Source organism: Mirounga angustirostris, unplaced genomic scaffold, assembly GCF_029215605.1.
Source record: "Mirounga angustirostris isolate CCGP_5_RB_7025 unplaced genomic scaffold, mMirAng1.0.hap1 SCAF_10, whole genome shotgun sequence".
NCBI lineage: Eukaryota > Metazoa > Chordata > Mammalia > Carnivora > Phocidae > Mirounga > Mirounga angustirostris.
Window position 1 is genome coordinate 95,389,973 of NW_026991718.1, and position 12,997 is coordinate 95,402,969.

Below are 12,997 nucleotides of genomic sequence, written 5' to 3' on the forward strand. Positions count from 1 at the left end.
CGAGAGCCGAGCGGCGTCTCGCTCCGCGGAAAACGTGGCTGCGGGTGCGGTCATGGGGCAGGAGTGCCTCTGCCTCTCCTCCCGACCCTGGCGCGCACACACACACCTGTCCCCTCTGAGCGCGACGGTGAGCCGGGTCCTTTGCTCCATACCAGCTTCCCCAAACGCAGCCTCATTGCCCCTTTGGAGGGGCAGGTGCCACCAGAAGATGGAGTTCTTGCTTGAAGATTCATAATTAAATGTTGTAGACACTGTCACCTGTTTTCATCTTGATGCTGTGTGCTGCCTGGTCAGGCTCTGATTTTTCTTAAAACCGAAAGTCTTCTGGCTAAAGAGCATGCTAACTGAGCAGCGATGCCTCGTTGCCTCCAGATGAGAAAAGCGCTGGTCAAATTGTTTCCCGTGTAATCTTTAAGAGATCGCCTTTATACCTTTGGAACTTCAGTTCCCTCACCAATAAGACAGGATTCCCGATTCCCACATTACTAGGAAAATGAATAAATGAATGAATGAATGATAGAATGCGTCAGGCATTGTGCAAGACATCATTTTCACTTTTCCTTATGGTAGAAAGAAGTTTGGCTTTCCAGAAACTATAAAGTATCTGATAGAGCAGACAATGAAGAGTATTCCCATTAAGTCATTCTTTCCCACTGGAATTCACAGGGAGTAAGCTTCTTCCTATGGAAACAACTGTGGACAATGTTGATTAGGGCCATGTCTTGGTTAGGATCACCCAAGGGCTTCTCCATCATTCATTTCTGTAGTGCCTTGCTATTCCAGTTTCTGTTATTTCAGCATAAATGGCATGAGGTGATTATTGCTCTTAAGAAATGTAATAAAATAAAAAAATTTAAATACTCTTTTCAAATCACATTTTGTCCACAGTATTTTTCTCAGTCAGAGGAGGATGTACCACTGAATTGGAAAACTGGGTTCCTGCCTTAATAGACCGTGGAGTTAGAAGAACTTTAATTCAAGGTATATTTGTATACTTTTCTAATAGAAAAAAAAACTATATTGGACTGCTTTTTACTTGTGGTGGACTCCAGATATTTTTCTCTGAGTCAGTGAGCCTTCAGCAGAGCTACATGGCCTTAGAATTTGTCAGAGTTAGATGGCCTTGCATTCTATTGTGACTAATTTTTCAATTTGTCTTCTTTAAATGTAGTTTTATTCTACTTTTAAAAATCCTTTATGTGTTAACAATGTCAAACGAAAAAGTGGATTATCTATTTAAATATTTATGACCCTTAACAGGGTATTTTGTGTGATTACTGTCACATAAATGACTGAAATGAGAGAATGACTGCAGACCCCTATATCCAATAATCACAATAAAAAAGACAGGGAGGGCCACCTGGGTGGCTCAGTCGTTAAGCATTTGCCTTTGGCTCAGGTCATGATCCCAGGGCCCTGGGATGGAGCCCCTCATCAGGCTCCTCGCTCTGCGGGAGGCCTGCTTCCCCTTCTCCCACTCCCCCTGCTTGTGTTCCCTCTCTCGCTGTATCTATCTCTGTCAAATGAATAAATAAAAAAATCTTAAAAAAAAAAGGGGGAGACGGTTAACAAGTAGCATTCATTATGGACTGCATGTTTGTGTCCCCTCCTAAAACTCTTATGTTGAAATCCTAACCCCCTAGTTATAGGAGATGGGGCCTTTGGGAGGTAGGTAGGTTTTGATAAAGTCATGAGGGTAGAGCCCCCAGGATGGATTAGTGTCCTTATAAGAAGAGCAAGAAACTAAAGCTTGCTATCCACCACGTGAGGACATAGCAAGAAGACGGCTGTCTGCAAACCAGGAAGGGCCCTCACTGGAACCCAACCAGGCTGGCACCCTGATCTCAGAATTCCCAGCCTCCATAACTGACAAATCTCCGTTGTTTAAGCCATGCAGTCTTTGGTATTTTTGTTACAGTGGCCCAAGCTAAGACAGCAATGAACTGTTCCCCAAAGTTAAGTATGGGTGTGGATTCCTGCTCCAGAGTCAGTATCACCTAATATAGAAGATTCAAGACCCAGTTCTCTGTCAGAACCTTCTAGCAACTCTCCTCCAGGAGCCAGGTGCTGATTGGTCTTGAATTCCTCACTCTCTTTTTCTCAATGGTAAATCATCACTTATGCCAACTAAATGGAAAAGTCCTGCCTAACCATTGGAGAATCTCAGTAAGAGGTGCTCCTGAAATAATCGCAGAGCTCCTACTACAAGGTAGAAGGCATAAGATTGAGAACCACCCACCCACAGGGAGGGTTAAAAAAAATCACTTCATAATATTGGCACTTAGCACATTAATGTGCTACATGCATTTCAAAGCTGTTTATCTCTTTACCAGGATCTATTTCCTCCACCCCCAGCTCCCACTCTTCTACTCTTTGCTTCTGTGACTTTGACTTTTTTAGGTTCCACATATAAGTGAGATCATACAGTATTTGTCTTTCTGTGTCTGGCTTACTTCACTTAGCATTATACCCTCCAGGTTCATCTATGTTGTTGCAAATGGATTTCCTTCTTTTTCAGGGCAGAATAATATTCCTGTGTGTGTGTGTGTGTGTGTGTGTGTGTGTGTGATATTCTTTATCCATTCATCTGTCAGTGGACACTTACAGTGTTTCCATATCTTGGCTATTAATGCTGCAACTGATATGGGAGTATAGATAGCTCCTCAAAATCCTGATTTTATTTCCTTTGGATGTATACCCAGAAGTGCAATTGCTGAATCACATGATAGTTCTATTTTTAATTTCTTGAGGAATCTGCATACTGTTTTTCATAGCGGCTGCACCAGTTTACATTCCTACTTACTTTACTCCACATTCTCACCAACACTTCTTACTTCTTGTCTTTCTGATGACAGCCTCTCTAACAGGTGTAAGGTGATACCTCTTTGTGGTTATAATTTGTGTCTTCTGATTTTCCTGACAATCAGTGATGTCGAGCACCTTTTCATCTACCTGTTGACCATTTCATTTATAAGATGAATGAGTTGTGGGGATCTAATGCACAGCATGGTGACTAGAGTGAATCATACTGTGTTGTATACTTGAAATTTGCTAATAGAGTAGATCTTAAGTGTCCTCACCACACACCAAAAAGGTAACAATTTGAAGTGATGGATGTGTTAATGAGTTTGATTGCAGTCATTATTTCACAATGTGTAGATGTATCAAGTCATCACATTGTACACCATAAATATAAACAATTTTTATTTGTAAATTATTCCTCAATAAAGTTAGGAAGAAAAGAAATTGTAAGAAAAATTTTAAAGCACCAAGAAGAAAAAATAAATTATACATACACATATACACACATCAAAAGAAAAGACAAGAAGTACTGATATAGCCGTTTGCAACGATGTGGATGGAACTAGAGGGTATTATGTTAAGTGAAATAAGTCAATCAGAGAAAGACAATTATCATATGATCTCACTGATATGAGGAATTTGAGAAACAAGACAGGATCACAGGGGAAGGGAGGTAAAAATGAAACAAGATGAAACCAGAGAGGGAGACAAACCATAAGAGACTCTTAATCTCAGGAAACAAACTGAGGGTTGCTGGAGTGGTGGGCGTGGGAGGGATGGGGTGGCTGGGGGATAGACATTGGGGAGGGTATGTGCTATGTTGAGCGCTGTGAATTGTGTAAGACTGATGAATCACAGACCTGTACCCCTGAAACAAATAATACATTATGTGTTAATAAAAAAAAAAAGTTCATTTAAGAATGCCAAAAAAAAAAAAAAAAAAAGAATATGCTATACGCTACAACATGGATGAACCTTGAAACTTTGAAAACACTATGCTAAGTAAAAGAAGCACAAAAGATCAGGTATTGTATGATTCCATTTATTTAAAGTGTCCAGAATAGACAAATCCCTGTTTGCCAAGGGCTGGGGATTTGGGAGATGGGGAGTAATGGCAAATGAGTTTCTTTTTGGGGGTAATGAAAATGTTCTAGAATTAGATCATGAGGATGGGTGCACAACTCTTGACTCTGCTAAAACCCACTGAATTGGGTACTTTAAAGGGTAAATTTTATGATATATTAATAATTTCACTGAAGCTGTTAAAAGAAGGTGAAAAAAGACTGTTTATATGTATCAACTCATTTCATCTTCACAATGACCCTACAAAATGGGTGCTGTTTGTGTCCCCATTTTACAGGTGAGGAAACTGAGGCACAGAGCGGTATATAACTTGCCCAGAGCCCACAGCCAGAAAGTTACAGAGCAACCTAATTGGTTTTTAATTTTGTTTTCAAAGACATAAAAGATTAAATTTGCCTGGTTTAAAGTTTAAAACAGAGAACATATATCTTCTGTCAATAGATACAAGGAGAATATGTGTATCTAGAATCTTCCAATCCTGTATTTTAACGACTTAAAAAGTGGGAGGAGAGAGTTAAGCAAGAGAGGGAGGAGAGGAAAGAGGAAGAGAGGACTAGGCACTGATGGGAGAGGGGAGGGAGAGAGAACCAGAAGAAAACAGAAAAATCCCCCAGGAACCCTCCATAGGTTCTGGGAGAATAGCATTCACCTCCCTGGGATGTTGACTGGAAAATGGACTTCTGAGAGATGTGCCCCATTCATATGGCCCCTTGGAATTCTGATTTGGGGTCTTCCATTCCTCCTTTTGATAGGAGAGCCTTGCAGCATCCAGCAGAATATTGTTCTCAGAAGATAGTCTCTGTGAGCGAGGCTCTGCAGGAACAAAGAGGTGGGAAGCAGGGATTCTGGCTTCACTCGGGGGATAATCCCTGACCTTTGGGGCCTCAGCTTCCTCCTCTGTACTATGGGTACGATGATATGTCTGCTACCTCCTTGGCTTTTTGGTTGAGACAAAGAATTAGTATCACGGCTGCACCAAAGCCAGGCAGGTGGCGATAATGCAAGTTGGAGTATCCCTGCCAGGGAGCCTTAAGATGGGAACCCCTGGGCCCTGGGGGGAGGGGAACAGCTCCTGTCACTACTGCTGCTGGGAGTGGTCCTGAATCCTTGCTCACATATTTAGGAAATGTCTCTTCGTTTGCAGCTCAGTGGGCCTTCTGGTGACATCTCAGCGGGGGCAGCAGTAAGGCCCCTCACCAAGCTTGCCCAAATCATAGATGAGTTTCATCGTTTCCAAATACTTGGTGTGACCGAGTTCTTTTGGATTCAAAATCCAGTCACATTATCAGAAAAAAAAATGTAACATTACCATTGTTAATGGAAGAAAAGAGCTACTAGAGCCTTTAAATACAATTTCGACTGCTCAGGGCACCTGGGTGGCTCAGCCGGTTAAGCGTCTGCCTTCAGCTCAAGTCATGATCCCAGGGTGCTGGGATCCAGCCCTGCATCGGGCTCCCAGCTGAGCATGGAGTCTGCTTCTCCCTCTCCCTCTGCCCCTCCCCCTGCTTGTGCTCTCTCTCTCTCTCTCTCTCAAATAAATTTAAAAATCTTAAATCACAAATCTTTAAAAATCTTTTAAAAAAAGTCTTGATCAGAATTTATGTGCATTTTATTTTTCATTTTTGTTTTTCTTAAGTTTATTTTTTAGTAATCTCTATACCCAACGTGGGCTTGAACTCACAAAACCGAGATCAAGAGTCATACCTTCTTCGGACTGAGCCAGCCAGGTGCCCCTCTGTGCAGATTTAAACATAAAACTTGGTATAAAAAAGAGACAGAGAAACAAGCTGTAGTTTTTCATTTAAAAAAAAAATCACAGAGTTGTTACCAGGAAATTTTACATGGATTCAATATTTAAATCTGCCCCCACACTTTGTTTTTGTTTTTCTTCTCATAATTATAGAGTATCATAGATTTTTTTTGTTTTTATCTTTATTTTTTTTAATATATATAAAGACAATGTAAATAATGATTATCCATTAAGTTGCATTTAAGAGTCTCATGCTCTACAAACTGAGCTAGCCAGGCACCCTTCCAGGAAGCTCCATTTAGAATTATCCAAGCTCCCTCAAGCTGATCCCAGCGAGCTATACAAATACCCCTTTTTTATGTATATCAGGATTGGACAAAGATTTGGAAACATGGCTAGTTAAACACAATTTGTTTTCTGGGCCAGAACTTCTGAACCTCATGTCTCTGCCTTTCTCCTAGTGTCCTGGTATCCTGAGATCATATGAGCTCCCACCCCTCTCAACTTTGGACTGACCTAGATGTGCCGAGAATGACCACTGCTCTCCCCATAGACGGACAATAGTGCTCCATTCACAACTCCTGTCCCTTCAGTGTCGGTTTTGATGGGCATTGGAAACGGGGCCAGTGGTGACATTAAAACAGGAAGCCTCAGGGGGCGTCTGGGTGGCTCAGTTGGTTAAGCGACTGCCTTTGGCTCAGGTCATGATCTTGGAGTCCCTGGATAGAGTCCTGCATCAGGCTCCCTGCTTGTCAGGGAGTCTGTTTCTCCCTCTGACCCTCCCCCCTCTCATGTGCTTTCTCTCTCTCTCAAATAAATAAATAAAATCTTTAAAAAAAAAAAACCAGGAAGCCTCAGAAGCATATCTGCTCAAACTCAGGTGTGCTGGAAGCCTGTGGGCTTTGAGGGTACCCCACCCTTGCTGAGTTGTTTTCAACCCTTGAAGTCCCTTTGAAATTGATTGCTTGCATGATCATTCTTCCTATGGAAAATCACTGGGAGACGCAACCTCTGCCATCAGCCTGAGCTTAATTTCTAAGACAAAAATATAAATCTGACCTTCTTAGAAACCTCTATGGCTCTGCACTTCTAGGGGATGAAGCCCCATACTGCCCTCTGCCCTCCCCTCCGGCCTTTTCTAAGGAAGAGGAGACATCAAAAAGAAGTATAGTCGGAAATCAGGGGCTTGGGGAAGAACCAAGAAATGAAAACCAAGCTGGAGGAGTGCAATCATCTCCCTTTGTTTGAACAATGTGGTCACACAATACTTCTTCCACTTTAACTCACACAAGGGCAGGATTTGGAAAAAAAGAAAAAAGAAAAATGCCTTCACCACCCAGTGTGTAATTTGGCTTGTGTTTTGTGGGCTTGAATCGGGGCCAGGTCTTTGCAGCTATTATGGGAAAGCTGGGTTTCCAAGTCACTTCTGTTTTAGGGAATATTAATCATCAGTACTCTAGTGGGAGATATTAATAGGAAGGCATAGGTTTAAAGTGGGATAGACGGTGGGCGCGAATGTAGCAGGTGAGGGCAGACACCTAAGGCAATGGATGAGAAGGCTGTACAGGGCAGGTCTCTGATAGAAAGAGGAGGCAGCGAGGAGGCCGATTTGTTTAGGAAGAAGGTGGAGGGTGTCAGCTGCATCAGCACCAGCATCTGACCTTTGCGTGAACGTTCCAACCTCAACACCAAATGAGTGCGGAAACGTCACATCACGTGACACCCTGTAAAGCACCCTTATGCCTTTTTATTTTTTTTATTTAAAAAAAATTTTTTTTTCTTTAGATTTTATTTATTTGCGAGAGAGACAATGAGAGACAGAGAACATGAGAGGAAGGAGGGTCACAGGGAGAAGCAGACTCTCTACCGAGCAGGGAGCCCGATGCGGGACTCGATCCCGGGACTCCAGGATCATGACCTGAGCTGAAGGCAGTCGCTTAACCAACTGAGCCACCCAGGCGCCCCACCCTTATGGCCTTTTAAAAAGCAAACATGGAGCTCTGCCTCGTGTATGGCCCTGTAGTGGGCTTTAACAGGCAGGGAATTTAACAGGGCCCCACCATCTTCAGGTTTAACTTCTGAAGTCAGCCCTCAGCATGTAAAGCAAAAATCACCGTTGAAACTGCCCTTGAAAATCCCTTAAGAAGGTGACGTGTTGGAATCAATAGACTTCATTTCAGTAAGTCCAACACAATTTTTCCTCTGGCACTGAAATTGATCGCTGTGAATTCAGTGGAGGATCTATTTAATTTATTTGGAATTCTGTATAGGAGATTTGTCTCTTCTCTCCCATTTAGTAATGTAGTCAATCATTTATATCAGTGTGGACTCACACATACTTATTTTATACTTTGGTTTATAACACAGCATTTCTTTATCTTGTGGCTCAAATTGTTGCAGTTTTGGCCGCTGGGAGCTCTTTCAGCAGGCTCCTGTACCCTTTGACACATCCCCACCAATGGGTTTTGTTGTTTTTTTTTTCCTCATACTTGCTTACTTTCTGGCACTACAAGATACTCCAGCATCATTTGCTGTGAACTTGACACCCTTGTTAAAAATTATTGACCATATACGTGAGTGGTTACTTCTGGGCTCTCTATTCTATCCCATTGGTCTGTATGTCTGTCCTTATGCCAGACAGAACAACACTGTTTTGATTACTGTAGGTTTATAATAAGTTTTGAAATCAAATCTGAGTCCTCCAACTTTGATATTTTTCAAGATTGCTTTGGCAATTTGGGGTCCCTTGAGATTGCATATGAATGTTAAGATTGATGTTTCTAGTTCTGCAAGGAATATCACTTGGATTTTGATAGGGATTGCACAGGATCTGTAGATCATTTAGGGGAATATTGTCCAGTGCTAAGTCTTTCAATTCTTCAGGAAATGTTTTTCCATTTATTTATATCTTTCTTTAATTTGGGGGGGTAATATTTTGAGTTTCCAGTGTACAAGTCTTTCTCCTCCTTTGTTAAATTCATTCCTATGTATTTAATTATTTTTGATGTTGTTTTAAACAGAATTGTTTTCTTAATTCCTTTCATGGACTGTTCATTGTTCATGTATAGAAATCCAGCTGGGGGTGCCGGCGTGACTCAGTCCGTTAAGCGCCTGACTCTTGATTTCGGCTCAGGTCATGATCTTGGGGTCCTGAGAGCAAGCCCCGCATGGGGGGGGGGGTCCATGCTCAGTGGGGAGTCTGCTTGAGATTCTGTGCCTTCCTCTCCCTCTGCCCCTCTCCCTCACTTGTGCTCTTTCTTTCTCTCTCTCTCTAAAATAAATAAATCTTTAAAAAACTGCAGGTGAGGGGTGCCTGGCTGGCTCAGTCATTAAGCGTCTGCCTTCAGCTCAGGTCACGATCCCAGGGTCCTGGGATTGAGTCCCACATGGAGTTCCTTGCTCAGTGGGGAGCCTACTTCTCCCTCTGCCTGCCACTCCCCCTGCTTGTGCTCTCTCCTCTGACAAATAAATAAATAAAATCCTTAAAAAAAACCGCAGGTGATTTGTGTACATTGATCTTGTATCCCACAACTTTGCTGTATTTATTAGCTCTGTTTTATTGTGTATAGACTCTTTAGGGGTGTCTGCATATGAAAGTATATCACCTGTAAATAGAGATAATTTCACTTCTTCCTTTCCAATGTAGGTGCCTTTTCTTTTTCTTGCCTGGTTGCCCTGGCTAGGACTTCAGCACTAGGTTGTGCAGAAGTGGCAAAGTGGGCATCCTTGCCTTGTCCTGGATCTTAGGGGAAAAGCTTTCAGTCTTTCACCATTGGGGATGATGTTAGCTATTGGTTTTTCATATATGGCCTTTATCATGTTGAGGAAGCATCCTTCCATTCCTAGTTTATTAAGTGTGGGGAGTTTTTTTTATTAAAAAGTGTGTTGAATTTTGTCAAATGCTTTTTCTTTATCAGCCAAGATGATTATGTGGGTTTCTCTTTCACTCTGTTAACATGATGTATTACACTGATTGATTTTTGTATATTGACCCAGGCTTGTGTCCAGGAATAAATCTTACTTGGTCAAGACAGATAATCTTTTTTAATATGCTGCTGAATTTGGTTTGCTGGTATTTTTTTTTTTAACAAATCCAAATTTTTATTTGCAGGGCCAATTATCATTTGTACTCAGTTTGCTAGTATTTTACTGGGGGATTTTTCCATCAAAATTCATCAGGGATATTGGTGTGTACATTTCTTTTCTTATAGTGTCTTTGTTTTTGGTATCAGGGTCTCATAGCATAGTATTTCCTCTTCTTCAGTTTTTTAAAGAATTGGGGAAGGATTGGTGTTCATTCTTTAAATAGCTGATAGGATTCACCAGTGAAGTCATCTGACCCAGGACATTACTTTGTTGGGAGGTTTTTGGTTACTTATTCAATCTCAATGATGTAGGTATATTTGGATTTTCTATTTCTTCATGATTTAATTTTGTTAGATTGTTTCTAGAAATGTGTCCATTTCATCTAGGTTATCCTGTCGATTGGCATATAAACATTCATATTTTTATTTCCACAAAATTTATAATAATGTCCACACTTCCATTTCTGATTTTGATGATTTGAGTCTTTTATATCTTTTTTTCCCCAGTCAATTGAACTAAAAGCTTGTCTAGGGCCACCTGGCTGGCTCAGTTGGTGGAGCATGCAATTCTTATCTCAGGGTTGTAAGTTCAAGCCCCACGCTGGGTATGGAGATTACTTAAAATAAAATCTTTTAAAAAATAAAAAAAAGTTTATTTCATTGATCTTTTTGAAGAATTAACTTTTAGTTTTATTGATTTTTTCTGTTGTTTTTTTTCTATTTGTTTTTTCTATTCTCTATGCCACTTCTATCTCTGCTTTTTTTTTTTTTTTTTTTAAAGATTTTATTTATTTATTTGACACACAGAGAGAAAGCACAAGTAGGCAGAGAGGCAGGCAGAGAGAGAGAGGCAGAAGCAGGCTCTCCACTGAGCAGGGAGCCTGATGCGGGACTCGATCCCGGGACTCCAGGATCATGACCTGAGCCGAAGGCAGTCGCTTAACCAACTGAGCCACCCAGGCGCCCCTATCTCTGCTTTAATCTCTATTATTTCCTTCTTTCTGCTAGATTTGGGTTTAGTTTGCTCCCCTTTTTAGTGTAAGGTTAGGTTATTGATCTGAGATATGTCTTCTTTTTCAATGTATGCATTTACTGCTATAAATTTCCCTCTTAGCACTGTTTTCACTGAATCCCATACATTTTCGTATTTTGTGTCTTTGTTTTCATTTGTCTCAAGGTATTTTCTAATTTCCCTTGTGATTTCTCCTTTGACCAATTTTTTATTTAAAAGCATGCTGTTGGGTGCCTGGGTGGTTCAGTCAGTTAAGTGTCTGCCTTTGGCCCAGGTCATGATCTCAGGGTCCTGGGAGGGAGCCCTGCATCAGGCTCCCTGCTGGGCAGGGCGTCTGCTTCTCCCTCCTCTCCTGCCCCTCCCCTCTGCTCATGCTCTCTCTGTTTCTCTCAAATAAATAAATAAAAGTTTAAAAAATAAATAAAAGCATGCTGTTTATTTTTTCTTTTTTCAAGTTTTTATTTAAATTCCAGTTAATTAACATACAGTGTAATATTAGTTTCTGATGTGGAATTTAGTGTAAAAGCATGTGATTAATTTACATGTATTTGTGACTTTTCCAGTTTTCCTTCTGTCATTGATTTCTTGCTTCATTCCATCACGATCAGAAAAGATACTTTGATTTTAATCCTTTAAAATTCATTAAGACTTGTTTTTTAGCCTAACATATGGTCTTTCTGGAAAATGTTCAGGAAGTCAGTTGAGAAGAATGTATATGCTGCTGTTGGGAGGAGTGTTCTGTATATGTCTGGTTTATGGTGCTGTTAAAGTCCTCTATTTCCTTATTGATTGTCTATCATTGTTGAAAGTAGTATGTGGAAGTCTTCTACTATTATTATAGAAATGTCTATTTCTCTCTGCAATTCTGCCAATGTTTCCTTCTTATGTTTTGATGTTCTAATGTTTGTTGTACATATGTTTATAACTGTTATATCTTCTTGGTGAATTGACTTTTTTATCAATATATTATGTGCTTCTTTATCTCTTATAACAGTTTTTTACTTAAAATCTGTCTTGTTTGATATTAATGTAGCCACCTCTGCTCTCTTTTGGTTGCTGTTTGCATGGAATATTTTTTTCCATTGTTTCACTTTCAAATTATTCTGCATCTTTAAATCTAAAGTGAGTATGTTGTAGAGAGCATATAGTTTGATCATGTTTTTTAATTCATTCTGCCAATCTATGCCTTTTGATTGGAGACTTTAATCTGTTTTATTTAAAATAATTATCGATAGGGGACACCTGTCTGGCTTAGTCGGTAGAACATGTGACTTTTGATCTCGGTGTTGTAAACTCAAGCCCCATGTTGGGTGTGGAGATTACTTAAAAATAAAGTCTTTTAAAAAAGTAAAGTAATTACTGATAAAGAAGGACTTACTTCTGCCATTTTGCTATTCATTTTCTGTAGGTCTTATAACTTTTTCGTCCTTCATTTCTTCCATTACTACCTTCTTTTGTGTTTAGCTGATTTTTTGGCAATGACATATTTTTATATCCTTCTCATTTACTTTGATGTATATTCTATAGATTTTTTTTGTGGTACCCTGGGGATTACATATAACATCTTATAGTTATTACTATCTAATTTGAATTGATACCACTTAACCCAATTACACACAAAAATTCTACTCCTATAAAGCTCTATCCCTCTTCTTTATGTTCTTATGTCTTGGTGTCACAAATTACATCTTTATGTAATTTTGTACACACTAACATAATTATTTTCGTGCATTTGTCTTTTAAATCCTGCAGCAACTAGAAAGTGGAATTACAAACAGTATTGCAATTATAAAATGTAAAATGTTGAAGTTTAATATAATAAAATATGAAATACTATCATATGATATGGATTTTATGTTTATTCATGTACTTACCTTTACCACAAAACTTTCTCACCATTGAGAAGGTGGTTTTTTCTTGATTGAGTGTTTGCTTGGTTGCTAAAACCTTTTGTTGGTTTCTAGAGCTCCTACCATGTTTATTCAGACAGCTTTTTGTTGTTTTCTCAATGTTTCTGTGGGTAAATGAGTTCCTGAAGTAAGAAGCGAAATTCCTGAGGTAGGGCTTTCTAGTCCACCATTTTACACATGTCACTACCTTCATTTCCTTTTGCTGTCTCATTATAGCTTATTAATCTTGTGGAGCTCTAATTTGTGTTCTTGAGTTTTCTTTGTTGAATGTTGTAAGTCATGGCAATATGTATGGTCAAATTTTTGTCTACTCCTAGGTGACATTTTTCTGGCGAGAGCTCTTCATCTACCATTT

General features: G+C 39.9%; 1 long non-coding RNA gene across 1 annotated transcript; it reads left to right on the forward strand.

The window, feature by feature from the left end:
* Positions 1–8: 8 nt before the first annotated feature.
* Positions 9–6,431, forward strand: LOC123851522 (uncharacterized). Its single transcript, XR_008506917.2, has 3 exons — positions 9–127; positions 889–981; positions 6,097–6,431. It is a non-coding gene; the product is annotated as an uncharacterized LOC123851522 (long non-coding RNA).
* Positions 6,432–12,997: the final 6,566 nt, after the last annotated feature.